Genomic DNA, 14,573 nt, shown 5'->3' with positions numbered 1-14,573 from the left:
CACTTTGGGAGGCCAAGGCAGGCAGATCACCTGAGGTCGGGAGTTCAAGACCAGCCTGGCCAAGATGGTGAAACCCCATCTCTACAGAAAATACAAAAATTAGCTGGGCATGGTGGTGGGCACCTGTAATCCCAGTTACTCAGGAGGCTGAGGCAGGAGAATCACTTGGAGGGAGAGGTTGCAATGAGCCAATATCGTGCCACTGCACTCCAGCCTGGGCAACAAGAGCAAAACTCCGTTTCATGAAAACAAAAACAAAAACAAAAACAAAAACTCTCTTTCCCATCTTGCAAGATGGCAGGTGAAAAAGTTGAAAGCCAGATACCCAAGAGAAGAAACCCGAAGCCAAGAAGGCTGATGCTGGTGGCAAGGTGAAAAAGGGTCACCTCAAGGCTAAAAAGCCTAAGAAGGGGAAGCCCCATTGCAGTGCAATCCTGTCCTTGTCAGAGGAACTGGCAGGTATTCCCGACCTGCCGTGTATTCCAGAAAGACCATGTAGAAGAGGAAGTACTCAGCCGCTAAATCCAAGGTTGAAAAGAAAAAGGAGGAGAAGGTTCTTGCAACTGTTACAAAACCGGTTGGTGGTGACAAGAACGGTGGTACCCAGGTGGTTAAACTTCACAAAATGCCTAGATATCATCCCACTAAAGATGTGCCTGGAAAGCTGCTGAGCCACGGCAACAAACCCTTCAGTCAGCACGTGAGAAAGCTGCGAGCCAGCACTGCCCCAGGACCATTCTGACCCTCCTCACTGGAGGCCGCTGGGGCAAGGCGGTGGTTTTCCTGAGGCAGCTGGCTAGTGGCTTGTTACTTGTGACTGGACCTCTGGCCCTCAATCGAGTTCCTCTATGAAGAAAACACCAGAAATTTGTCATTGCCACCTCAACCAAAATGGATATCAGCAACGTAAAAGTCCCCGAACATCTTACTGATGCTTACTTCAAGAAGCAGCTGCGGAAGCCCAGACCAGGAAGGTGAGATCTTCGACACAGAAAGAGAAATAGAAGATTACAGGGCAGTGCAAGATCGATCAGAAAGCTGCAGACTCACACATTTTACGAAAAATCAAAGCTATTCCTTAGCTCCAGGGCCACCTGCGACCTGTGTTTGCTCTGACGAATGGAATTTATCCTCACAAATTGGCGTTCTAAATGCCTTAAGAACCTAATTAAATAGCTGACTACAAAAAAACAAAAACAAACAAAACAAACAAAAACAAACAAACAAACGCTCATACCTTTGACCCATCAATTTCTCTTCTAGGTTTCCATTCCTAAATCATATTTCCACAAAGAAAATAGAAGTTCACAGAAAATCACTGGATTATTGTTTTTATAGCCAAGGACTGAAAATAATCTAAACGTCTTTCAGTAGGAGACTAGACAAATCAACTACGGTACCTTCATCTGGTGGAATACTTTGTAACTTAGAATAAAGCATACCTCCTTCTGACCTAACTGACCTGAGTTGAAGAGCAAATCATGTCATGTTAAGTGCTTATTGGTGATGGTTGTGGCATCTTTAGGCAAGATGTGGAACAATTTGTATGGCATATTAGCATTTTTGTAAAAAAAAAAAAAAATCAGACATACCGATGGCAAGAAAGTGGCAATGACAGTTAACTGTGGATGGTGACACTGGTAGATCAGGGAATGGGAATGGGTTTAGGAGAGCAGAGTGCTTTCCAATGAAACCCCTTCGTTGTGTGTGCATTTTCTATCTTGTGCACATAATTCTTATAAATGAACATAAATTCATTAAAAGTTAAATAACTAAACTTTGTGAAATAACATATGGTATTTTTTAGTCCATCCTTGTAAATGTGACCTTCCTCTTGTACGTACTCAGTTTTTATAGGTATTAAATCAAAAGCCAGCAGAAAACATATTCATTTGGAAGTTCTTTATAATATAACTTGGCGTGTCTGAGATGAGTTTCCATTTGATTTTTAAAAATTGTACCTTGTCTTCAATACAAACGTAAATCTTTTATGCATTTATTTCGATTGATGTAAAAATAACTTCTTTTTATAGCATCGGCTTTCATATTTGATATGACGTAGCTGCCCTACTTATGAAAGGGCACCCAGAAGCCAAGATCCCTGCTGGCAGATGCACCTTTGTAATCATAATAATAGTACCTTGCTTTTTAGAGTGTGTTGCGTGTGGGCTATCATTTGAGCTTGATCATTTTTTTCCAGGTCTAAATTATAAGCACCTCTGTCTATATGGAAAGAACTGTTTTTCACAGTTCTTTATGTTTTCATAGATAAGAGAATTCCATTCTTGGTACTGGTCCGCCCTTCCTCTTTCCCTCCTTCCTTCTTTCCCTGCTTCTCTTCATCCCTCCCTCTGCAGATGTGTCTGCTTTTGAGTGATAAACATGATTTTAAGAATAAGCCTCAGAGAGGAATCACTTTTCAGTGTCTGCTTGTAAGCCAGCTTGGTTCTTATACAGGGTTATTTCCTACAGATCACCTCATTGGAATTAAAACAATGGATTTTTTTCAGTTTGGGGATTGTTTTCCACCCAGTTATCTGTGCAGGAACCCTACAGAATGGGAGGCAGGTTAGCCCTATCTCCTGGTTTTTCAGAGCATAGAGGAAAAGGGAGAAAAAGCCATTATTGTTTGCTGTTTCTTGTCACCTACTTTTTTTTTTTTTTAATGGAATCTCGCTCTGTCACCCAGGCTGGAGTGCAGCGGTGCAATCTCGGCTCACTGCAGCCTCTGCCTCCCAGGTTCAAGTGATTCTCCTGCCTCAGCCTCCCAAGTAGCTGGGACTACAGGCGCCCACCACCACGCCTGGCTAAGTGTTTGTATTTTTAGTAGAGACAGGGTTTCACCATGTTGGCCAGGATGGTCTCAATCTCTTGACCTCGTGATCCATCTGCCTTGGCCTCCCAAAGTGTTGGGATTACAGGCATGAGCCACTGCGCCCAGCTTCTTGTCACCTACTTCTTATTTAATGACACTAAATGTGTATTTTGAGTAGAAGCTGGACCTTTTTTATTTCTATTTTAGTTTTCTCTTTCTTCTAAGTTAAATTTTTAAAACATTTGAAACTGTTTTATTTGGATTTTCTGCTTTCATTTTTTTTCCCACTAAAAAGAGCTTTGAATCCTCTTTATATAACTTGTTGCCTTTGAAAATAGCCTTTCCTTTTTGTGCAGATTCTTCTTTCTATATCATTTCTAGACATCTAATTTAAATAGAAATTAGTTATTTTCTGTAAGGCTTTATTTCAGCCACTTTCTTCCCATTCAGAGAGCAAAAAAATATGAGATTTAGGAAGGCATGCCAGTTTCTTTCAAGCAAGTGTTGGCCTCTAGTGGATCAAAAGTGCAACACACACTTTCTGTCTACTTGAGCATTCCGTGAAGAACTCTGTATTTGGGGGAAACAATAAAACAGGTTGCTACTACTGAAGAAAAAAAAAAAGGAAAATATACTTCCTTTTGCCAAATAGCATAAATTCATAGATACAATGACAAAATAGCATTAACAGAATTTGCTACCTGATAAATTTAAAACTTAGAAGTGTAAAAATACATCATAAAATTCTAAGTCAAATAACAAACTGGAAAATACTTCTAATAAATATGACCTACAGATAGCAAAATACTTTTAATATATTAAGAGTTTTTACAGATCAACAAACTATAAGAATGGATAAGCTTTCGCATGGTTTCCACTTATAAGACCAACTTACAAAAGTCATAGCATTTCTCTGTAGCAGCAATAATCAACTAGAAAACTTTAAAAGGAGATACAATCTACAGAAATAAAACAATAAAATATATGGGGACTAACCGAACCAGAATATACAACATCTCTGGGGTGGGGGAAGCTTCTAAATGCCAATAAAGGACACAGATGAGTATATAAATATATGGTTTAAAACAGGCTGATTTAATTATCCAAGATGTCAAAGTTTTTCGAGTTAGACTTAATTCGCCTAAATAGAATTCAATCTCATTCAAACTTCCAGTTTTCTTTTAGATAAACTAAAATAAATGTATTCTAAAATTTACCTGGAAGAATAAATGTCCACAAATAGGTCAACCCTTTAAAAAGAAGAGTATAAAAACAGGATGTGTCCTGTCAGATACTAAGACATAGAACAATGTCAATAATAAAAAGTATGAATTTTGAAGAACAAATAACTAGACCAATGAAACAGAAGACAGAGTTCAGAAACAGATCCATACACTCATGGGAACTTATATGTAATAAAAATAGCACCACTAATCAATGGAGAAAAGACATAGATTTTAAAACAGACAATGCTGGTGAAACTTATTCATGTATGGAAAAAATAAAACTAGATTTCTACCTAACACCAAATAACAAAGGTGAACTTCAACAGACTGAAAATCTAAATGTAAAAGGTTAGAAACTATAAAAATTAATAGAAGGTAACATAACAGAATATACTGGTGATCTAGGGTTGGAAAAGACTTCTTAAACAAAATTTGCAAAGCACAAATCATAAGGGTAACAATAAATGTATTTACCTCAAACTTGGAGACTTCTCTACAATAGAGGAACAATGGGCAAATTTAGCAGACACATGACAGAACAGGAGAAGACATCTCAAGGTCTACAATTGATCTGCATCTCATATCTAGAATAGTTTTCTCCAATGGAGCTTTCTACAATAAAGAAAATGTTCCAAATCTACACAGTCCAATATAGTCGCCACTAACCACATGTGGCTATTGAGCACTAAATGAAAATAAGAAGTAGAATTAAATGTAATACACAGTACCATTTGATTTATATAAATTGAAAACGCATGTTTACAATAACACACATTTAATAAGAATTCATATAACTGAAAGAGTATTCATTGAACACACTAGGAAGCTTGCATATGTGTGTCTGTGGGGCAGAGGGAGAGGAAAATGGGAATCAGGAATCAGGATAAAAGGGAATGATGCTAATAATTTCCATGAAAAGAGGAGTATCATTTAACTCAATCCTCTGTAGCTGAGGTCTAACAAAAATGAAAAGAAGGAAAAGCCTTAAGAATCTAGTAGAAAAAAAATGAACAGAATAGAAAGAATTAACATACAAAATATATGTAAATAAGAAAAAAACACATGAAAGTCAATGTTTAATTTCTTATTATCCAAAGAAATAAAACGGAAAAGAAGAGTGAATAACATTTTCACCCATCATATAGAGAAATAAAATTAGTAAAAATATCGTTCATTTTGGGGAGAATTTTCAAAGAAGCAGGCGTAAGAGCTGGTATTTAAATTGACAATCCCTTCCTGGAGGGCAATCTGTCAGTATATATCAAGAACATTAAGATAAAAACAAAGCTTTTAACTCTGCAATTCCTCTTCAAGGAATTAATCCTAAGTAGATTATTGGATAAGAAAATAAAGATATAAATATGCCCACCACTAACAATAAAAGATAAATACAAGCCAAACACCCAATGATAGGTGCAGAGTTAAATCATTATGATTCATTCATAATGAAGGAATATATAATAGGACATGTTCAAAGAAAATGTACTGCACAGGAAAACACTCATGAAGTACTGACATATGAGAAAACACGCAACATTTTATTTATATCTATTATAAAGCCAAGTTTATTTTTTAAATATGCATACACACACAGGCATTAAAAGCAACAGTGCCAGGAAACACAGAAGATGTTAATGGTAGTTATTTCTGGATATAACAGTAGTATTACTGGAGATTTTTGTTTTCTTCTCGATATATTTCTGTATTTTCCTGTGGTCACTACCAAAAAATATGTGTTTCTATTATAATTAGAAGATACACATTGATTTAGGAGGCATGGAGGTATCTTAACTTGCAATAAGTGGGTAATTCGAGAAAGAAGGATGTGACATTTAGTCTAAGCACAGATACTACCTAAGGGTGACAAAGTAAGTCCTAGCATCAGTAGGAGCCAGCCCTTTACAAAATACACAGGACAAAAGAAAGGTGGGCAGGACCCGTGGTCCATGAGGACTCCCACTGCAACAGCCAGATCTTTCAATGGGGCTGCAACGTGCCAGCAAAACCTAAGCCGCAGATGGTCTGCGTTCTGCTCACATTCACTCTCAAAAGGTCACCTAAACTGAGGATTTTTTGATGAATAGAGCCAGTGCCCTTTTCAAGAATAAAGGTGCTTTATATATAACTACAATTTCTACCCCAAACAAGATTTCTAGGTAGTTCTGATCATTTCTAGGAAGCTGTATAGTGGCATTTCACCAGTATGAGTTACAGACACCTGAAGGTTACCTGAAGGTTTGAAAAGTCATTATAATAGTTGCAGAGTTATTGAAGATCGGCTTATAAAGATAAAATGGCAATGAGATTAAGGGACTTATATCTGAGCTACGCAAGCCCAGAAATGCTTTTGCCAAAAAGAATTTACAGAATTTCACACTGCCTTACAGGAATTTTGATATGAAAAATCTAAGTTCATGCCTAAGGGAGACAGATACACAGTGGAATGTAGTGGGTTCACTGTGACTAAGACATTTCTTGACCCAAGCCTCTGTAACTGATGACCTGGTCTCCAGTGAGCAGAAATATCTCAGCCTAGAGAGACCAGCTATAGGTGGTATGTGTAGAAAAGGAATACAATTCCTAAACAACTCTCAATGAGCTCAAATTTTCATTTTGGAAGAGTAATTGGGTTTATCAGCCGTAGTGGACAAAGGTCCTACCAACAAGGATACTGGACATCATAAAGGTACTCATAAAACAGTAGTGGAGGCCAGGCGTGGTGGCTCAGGTCTGTAATCCCAGCACTTTGGGAGGCCGAGATGGGAGGATCACTTGAGGCCAGGAGTTCGGTACTAACCTGGTCAACACAGCCAGTACCCCATCCTTTTAAATTTTTGACTCTCTCTCTCTCTCTCTCTCTCTCTCTCTTTCTCTCTCTCTCTTTCTCTCTCTCTCTCTCTATATATATACACACACACACACACACACACACACACATATATATATATATACACACACTGAGCATATCTTAGATGGAAAAGGGAGATTCCAGAAACTAGGGGAGGGAACACAGCAAGGAAGACCAGAGGGCATCAGTGTGAGAATAAGTCAGCTACCCGTCCTTGCCTTGTGATAAAACTTGATCATAAAAAATTAGTAGAATAAATGAGATTTGCTTCTAGTTTCATTTTAAAAAAGAAAAAAAAATCAACAGAATAGAAATTAAAAATACATATCACTTTCTTATAGACTGAGACACAAAGATTTATGAAAACTTACATATTTTATAAAATTACATTTTTTTTAGTTTATGAAAACAAAGCAGAGTAAAAGTGAGCTCTATCACAACCTGGTAAGATTTTTTTAAAGTTACATGAAACCAATGTTTAGAAAACAAATGTTTATTAATATAGGGAGATGATTCATAATGAAACAGCTCAAACAAGCAGAAGAATGTTGCTCAAAGTTCAGAGGAAAAGACAGCGGGAATTTGAGAGCTATGAGTCCCTCTGTTTGCAAATCTGGAGCAAAATGGCACCCTTAGATATCCTGACTGTCCACAAAGCTGGAGGCCCAGGACCTGTAAAGCAAGATCACGTCCAGTGACTTTTAGTTTCATTGAGTAAGACCTACTTAATCCTTGTAATCACTCACTCTGTAGCTGTCTAACAAACACTATCCATGTACCGGGCCCTTTGCAAGGTTTAACAAGATCACTGTTTCCCAGTGCTCTGCTGTTGGAATTTGCCACAAGTGTAAGAAAGGTGTTTTTAGGGTGTGAAGAAAACCTTTTCCAACGCCTGCTTCCATACTGGGTCTCCCTTCCTGCCGAAGCAGACTTAATCGTTTTCACAGTACTACGTTCCCATTTCTGTTGTGGTACCCTTTTATTTCACAGTAAGCTGTTTGGTGCTTTGGGTCTATCTCCCCTCTAGGCTGAGCTCCTCAGGCACAAGGACAGTATCATCCTTGTATTTGTAGACCTCAGGGGGCGTCTTGCACATTGCAAGCACTCTGTAACCATTTGGCAATATTCAGCTCTGCCTATAGGTCTGTGGCTCTTCGAGCCTCAGTTTCCTGATGAATGAAGTGGATCTGACAATACCTCCTGCTTCACAGAGTTGTCATGAGAATCAAGCAAGAGTCCTGTGGCAGCCCTTGGCACAGGCAGGTACTTGTGGTGACACAGGTCTTCTGGGCATTCAGCCCTTCCTCTCCTGGTAAAAGCACTTTGTTTTCTTTTGGGAAATCCCCTTTTGACCATTCTTAGGCCATGTGGTTTCAGTGTGCTGACGTCTACCTGCCCCTCCCCCAAACCTGCTTTCCAGGGTTGAGTGTGTGCAAAGCCAGGTCACTTACGGCCAGTGAACATTTGCTCAGGGCCTTCTGCTGAAACAATTGGGAAAAGGTTCTCTGGAGTCACTGAGTAACTTAGATATTAAGCTTTGAGCTGCTAATTTGCCCCCATAAATAGCCTGCCTGAGAGCACTCTAAGGTTTCCTAAGATGCCGTTAATTACAAGATAAACCATTATTTTCTACACTACTAACAATAAAGAAATGTAAGAAGAAATTGTACATTGCATTTTGATTTCAGACATGTGAAAAAGAAAAGGAAAACATGCACTTTTAAATTGATGAGATATGGCTAAACCAGCACAGAAGAAAAAGACATGAAGAGTCGCCAGTCCTGATAATATCGTTTGATCCCTCAAGTCCATCCGAGCCTAAATTCTTGAGTTAGTCCTGAACTTTTCAGGAACAAGAGAGTGTATTTGTTTGTTAGGGCTGCTAACAACCACAAATTGATTGGCGTAAACAATCAGAATGTATTGCTTCATAGTTCTGGAGGCTAGAAGTTCCAGATCAAGGTGCAGGGTTTGCTTCTCCTGAGGGCTGTGAGGAAAGGATCTGTTCAAGGCTTCTCTCCCCGGCTTGTAAATGGTTGTCTTCTCCCTGTGTTATCTCACAGCTTCCCTCCATGTGTATCTTTACCCAAATTTTTCCTTCTCATAGAAACATCAGTCAGATTGGATTAGCTCCTCACCCCCAACCCTCCAATAATGACCTTATTTTAACTTGATTACCTCTGCAAAGACCCTATCTCCAAATAAGGTCACATTCTGAGGTACTGGGTTTGTTATATAGCCTATAACAGAGGGAATGCATTCCCTTTATACAAAAACCAAGTTGAGGTGGGTTTCTGTCATTGGCCACCAAGACTTCTGCCCAGTAAAATTTAATTTCCTTCCCTTAGGTAACTAAAAGTTCTTTAAAATCCCAGCAAGTTTTCAGAAATGAATGATAACATGCATGAGCAAAATTTTAATTTAATCAGTTCCGTTCCTTCTGAGTCATTCCTGAGGGAGACCAGAGGTTCAGGACGAGACACTGCAGGACCAGACCCGGGTTCTAATTTTGATTCTTCCATTACAAATGAAGTTGGCCAAATCAATTACAAAAAAGAACAGCAATTTCATTTTAAAGGAAAGTAGTATGAGATTGTGAAAAGGACATTAATCTAAGGATGAAAATATCTCCTTTAGATAAAAGGTTCTGACTCTACCACTTGTTCTGTGATATTAGGTGAGCCACTGAATGATCCAGGCCTCGTCTTCTGACGACCAAATGGAAATGCATGTGAAAGCTCTTGACAAACTATACATTGCTGTCCATGACTATGTTTTGGAGTTTTTTTCTCACTTCACTATTGAGTGTCACAACCCAGACACTAGACTCTATACAATTTAAATAGATTATCTCATTTAATCTTCACGATCTTATGAAGCAGTTCAATTAGGTCTATTGTTTCTCCCAGTTTTCAAAGAAGGAAAATGGAAAATAACTTATTTATTTTCATTTTATTCGGTTGATCAAATTATTGGGTCAATGTGCAATGGCTCACTTAGATTAGTGCAGTCTTGGTTTAAGTTGTTTCAGAGGTTGCATTATGCTCCGAGGTCACCCCAATCAAATGAAGAGATGGGGAACTTTTTCTAACGTCAGCAAATTAACAGCTAATACATTACACAGCCCAGATTTGAATTCAAGCAAGGTAGGCTAGAGATTAAGCTCTTAACTGAGCTGGTATATAAGCTATCTATGGAGATATACTGATAGATGTATATATAGAGATACAAAAGAACAATGGAAAAACTGGCCACAGATGTTTGTTAAAAATACTTATTAGATTTTAAATTATGGAATTAAAGCATGTGTTTTTCCTCTGCTTCTGAAAATAGAACTGCTGGCTGAGTAAGTCCCCCGGAGGCTGAAAGACCAATAAGTGGACAGAAATTCATTACTCTTTGATTCTGAGACCAGCTGCTTCATGCAGAATCTGGCACTTACCACACAAGGACCACTCTTAGCTTTATAATCAATGTGACGCCTTTGTTTAGCTGAGCCTCTCCGTCTTGTATTTCTCCTCACTAAGCATTCTGTTGCTGGTTGTTTTTCTCACTGTGTTGATGTATTGATGTCTGTTTCATTGTTCCAGATTATATTTCACTGAGTTTTCAATAGAAATGTCCCTTTTTGCTACCTAGTGAGTGGGTGTCCTTCAGCAGCTTACCACTTTGGAACTATTATTCTGATATCCCATTGCAAGTCACACTTTGTCATTAAAGTCAAGAGAGCAATATCCATTTCACACCTATGACTAAGTCCCAAGTTCACCAAGAAAGTGGATAGCATTCTCTGAACGTTTTGTCTTTTTAATTTTTTAAAAAAACAAAAGCAAAAAGTTGAAGCATGAAGATAAACGAATTCACTTGGGCCATGAGAAAGTCATGGTAACACTGAAAATCGTGAGAGGCAAGTGCGGCTCCAACAGTAAGAAGAGGAGCTTCCTCAGTCTGAACCACTGGGCCCAGGATGTATGATTTATTGAAGATCTCATACAAGAATGAAGAATTAGCCTGGCCGTGATTGCAGAGGCCCTCTCCCGCTCATTCACCTTGAGCTCACCTGGGAGTAGCTTTGAAGGCCAAGGTCAGAAAAATGTATCGTTGGATCCAAACATTCTCAGTTAGGATTGTGCCTATTGTCTTTTTGATTCCACAACTCCATGACAGCCTGCTACCAGCTGGAACTATGTATTCCTCCTCCTCTCTGGTTCTTCGCTATTCACCGGGTACATTCTTCCCACTATGTGTCATAGTGAGGAATACAGCCATTTGGAGTCAGACAGACACCAGCCTGAATCACATTTGAATCACACCACATAAAAGCTTTAGGCCTATGACACTATTACCTGCTTCTCTCTGCTTCCGTTTTTTTTTCTGTAAATGAGGGCAGCAATAGTTATCTTCCAGAGCTATTATGAGGATTACATGAGGTAGCACATGCAAAACACAGTAGATTCTAAAAAAAGTTGTTCCTTTTCTCTCTTTTTCCCAAATCATCCAAAGGGAATTTAGTCAACTGGTAACTTTGAAAATGTTAACATAATATCTATCTCTCCACAGATAAATGCATATGCTAACCATCCAAAAGTAAGTTAAAAGCACAGATTCTACAGCCAAACTACATAGGGTTCAGATCCCTTTGTACTTCAGTTGTCTCACTTGTAAAATGGGGATAACAAACGTGCCATCCTCATAGTATTGTTATGAGTGGTAAATAAATTAAGGATGTAAACATACACAACTAACCTGAAAAATACTAATTGTTCCCTAAATATTATAATTCAAGACTCTAATAGTAACACTTATTATTTAGACAGATACATAATGTCAATGCTAATATATCAATCACCTCCAAGAGAGCTTTGCCAAAGACCTATGCCAGTTTCCCTAAAATGTATATTTTTGGAGCCAGAGATAATATTTTTTAGAAGTGTCATTCTGCGTAAACGCTTTTCGTAGTTTTTTGTGGTGAAGGACAAAAACAGAGGCTATTTAAAATCATTTTCCCTCTGCAGTAGGGAATGAGGACGGCATTTATTCTTTCCGCATTCTCCATTCTAGATTACTCCAATAATACTCATCATTTATTCTTTCCGCATTCTCCATCCTAGATTATTCCAATAATACTCATCCTGATAACTTTGGAGTTATTTAATTTCACTGTAAAACAGCTTTGAAAATAGCTATATTGCCCAAACGTCTAAGTTCTAAAAACATCAGTGTCTATTTTAGATCCAGGCTGTTAGCAAATTTCAATATTCATTTGTCGATTCAACCAGAGTTTACTGGAGTTTACTATGTGCCAGACAATGTTATAGAAGATAGGCAAAAATTCCTGCCCTTATAGAGCTTTCATTATAGTGAGGTGAGAGGTGCTCGATAAACAGATAACTAGAATATGTAATTTGTCCAATTATGGTATGTATCATGGAGAAAAATAAATTAGGGAAAGGAAAATTAGGTATCCTAAAGTAGAGATAGGAATTGCAATTCTAAATAGCATAATTGGAGATTATCTCACTGAGAAGAAACCTATCTGTATGACTGAGAGAAGTAAAGGACCAAGCTATGGGGCTATCTGTTGGAAGAGCATTCTAGGAAGAAGGAACAGTGTATGCAAAGCCCTAGAGGTGGGACTGTACCTGGCATATTCAAGGAATGGCACACAGGCTGGATGGCTAGAGTGGGCAAGAGCAAGAAGAGTGGGAGTGGAAGTCACATGCACATGAAGTTACAAGAATGTTCATAGAAGCAGTAGTAATAGAATCTTGAAACCACTCCAATATCTATCAATAGTAGAATGAATAAATTATAATGTACTTATATAATGGAATTCCACATTGAAATGCAAACAAAAAACAAACTATAGGTGCTCTCGATAATACAGATGAATCTCACAAACATGATGTTGAGTAAAAGAGGCCAAATGCTGAAGGATAAAAACTGCATCATTTCTTTTACATAAATTTCACAAACAAGGCAACACTTGCAGTAATAAGGCAGATTAGTAGTTAGGACAGAGATATGTGATTAGAAATGAGCTACAAAGTGTCTTCTGGGAGGGACCGAGTGGAGGTAATATATGTTCATTTTGTGATAATTTGCTTAGGAGTTATGCCTTCCATATGTCTGTTTTACATATATAATATAATGTAATAGTAATATAATATTACTATTTATAATAGTAAATGGAGGAATTTGAGATAGCAAGTACAGGCATTTTTTTCAAAAAGTTTTACTGTAATGGGAGCAGACAAATGAGGTGAAAGCTGAAGGACTATTTTAAAGATGGGAGAAATGACTGTTTCGGAAGGTTCACTTACTCATATTTACCACTGTTGCAAAACACCTGTTCCATTGTTTACTTAAAGTTTTTCAACTTAAATTTACTTAAAAAGCAAATTTCATGTTAACATTGTGTCACCTGCCATAATAGAAATAACTGTAAAAATACTATGCACACAAGAGTCATTCGATTGAAATAATTAAAAAAATAAACATAATTTAATGCAAATCAAAATCAATCAAACTGAGCTACAAAAATGAGTGCCTAAAAATAAGTTACTTAAACAGAAAAACAGAGCTGTTGATGATCAGTCAAAAAAAAAAGGATATTCTGTTCTATGTTTATGTAATAGTCACCAACACTGTGCACAGTCCCTTCATCATCTTAACCTTTGCACTGCATACATACTGTTTTGAACACCTATCCATATTCATTTCAACAGAGGAGCAAAAGAAAAACCTAGTCACACGTGAGGTGACAAGAGGATGCTGACTTGCCCAGCACTTGAGGTTGTCCCCTGTTCCCATGTCCCTGATTTGGAGGGAAGTTGAGCTTTAGAAAAAGCCTCCTCATGCTGCTGACTAAAAAGAACCCCCACTCCTATGTCCGGTTTTAGAAATAACTGGTGTATGCGTGTGTGTGTGTGTGTGTGTGTGTGTGTGTGTGTCTGTCTGTCTGTCTGTCTGTCTGTCTGTCTGTCTGTGGTGGGGAAGGTGCTGCTCAGCTGTGGTTCTAGCAACCCTGCCTGAAATCAGGCAAAGGCAGGAGGCCATGAGAGGGCACCTGCAACTGTCACTAGGCCCCAACTCATTGTCTATGTTCCATACTTTAGAAAACACTGACCTATAACAATGGAGACGATATTTTCCAAATTAAAAATCAGGCAACCTGATATTCCAACAAGATACAGTATTTAAACATAAGAGCTGGCGGGGCATGCTGGCTCACACCTGTAATCCCAGCACTCCGGGAGGCCGAGGTGGGCAGATCACCTGAGGTCAGGAGTTCGAGACCAGCCTGACCAACATGGAGAAACCCCGTCTCTACTTAAAATACAAAATTAGCCGGGCATAGTGGCACATGCCTGTAATCCCAGCTACTCGGGAGACTGAGGCAGGAGAATCACTTGAACCCAGGAGGCGGAGGTTGCAGTGAGCTGAGATCACACCATCATACTCCAGCCTGGGCAACAAGAGCAAAACTCTGTCTAAAAAAAAAAATTAAAAAAATAAAGAAAAGAGCAGCAAAATTGACAAATGGGATTTAATTAAACTAAAGAGCTTCTGCACAGCAAAAGAAACTACCATCGGAGTGAACAGGCAACCTACAGAATGGGAAAAATTTTTGCAATCTACTCATCTGACAAAGGGCTAATATCCAGAACCTACAAAGAACTCA

At 38.4% G+C, this 14,573-nt stretch overlaps 1 pseudogene; it reads left to right on the top strand.

Moving 5' to 3' along the window:
• Window positions 1-294: 294 nt before the first annotated feature.
• Window positions 295-1,215, top strand: LOC107127272 (large ribosomal subunit protein eL6 pseudogene; annotated as a pseudogene).
• Window positions 1,216-14,573: the final 13,358 nt, after the last annotated feature.

This window comes from Macaca fascicularis, chromosome 1, assembly GCF_037993035.2.
Source record: "Macaca fascicularis isolate 582-1 chromosome 1, T2T-MFA8v1.1".
In the NCBI taxonomy this organism is placed as follows: Eukaryota; Metazoa; Chordata; class Mammalia; order Primates; family Cercopithecidae; genus Macaca; species Macaca fascicularis.
This window is presented reverse-complemented; position numbering and strand designations above follow the sequence as displayed.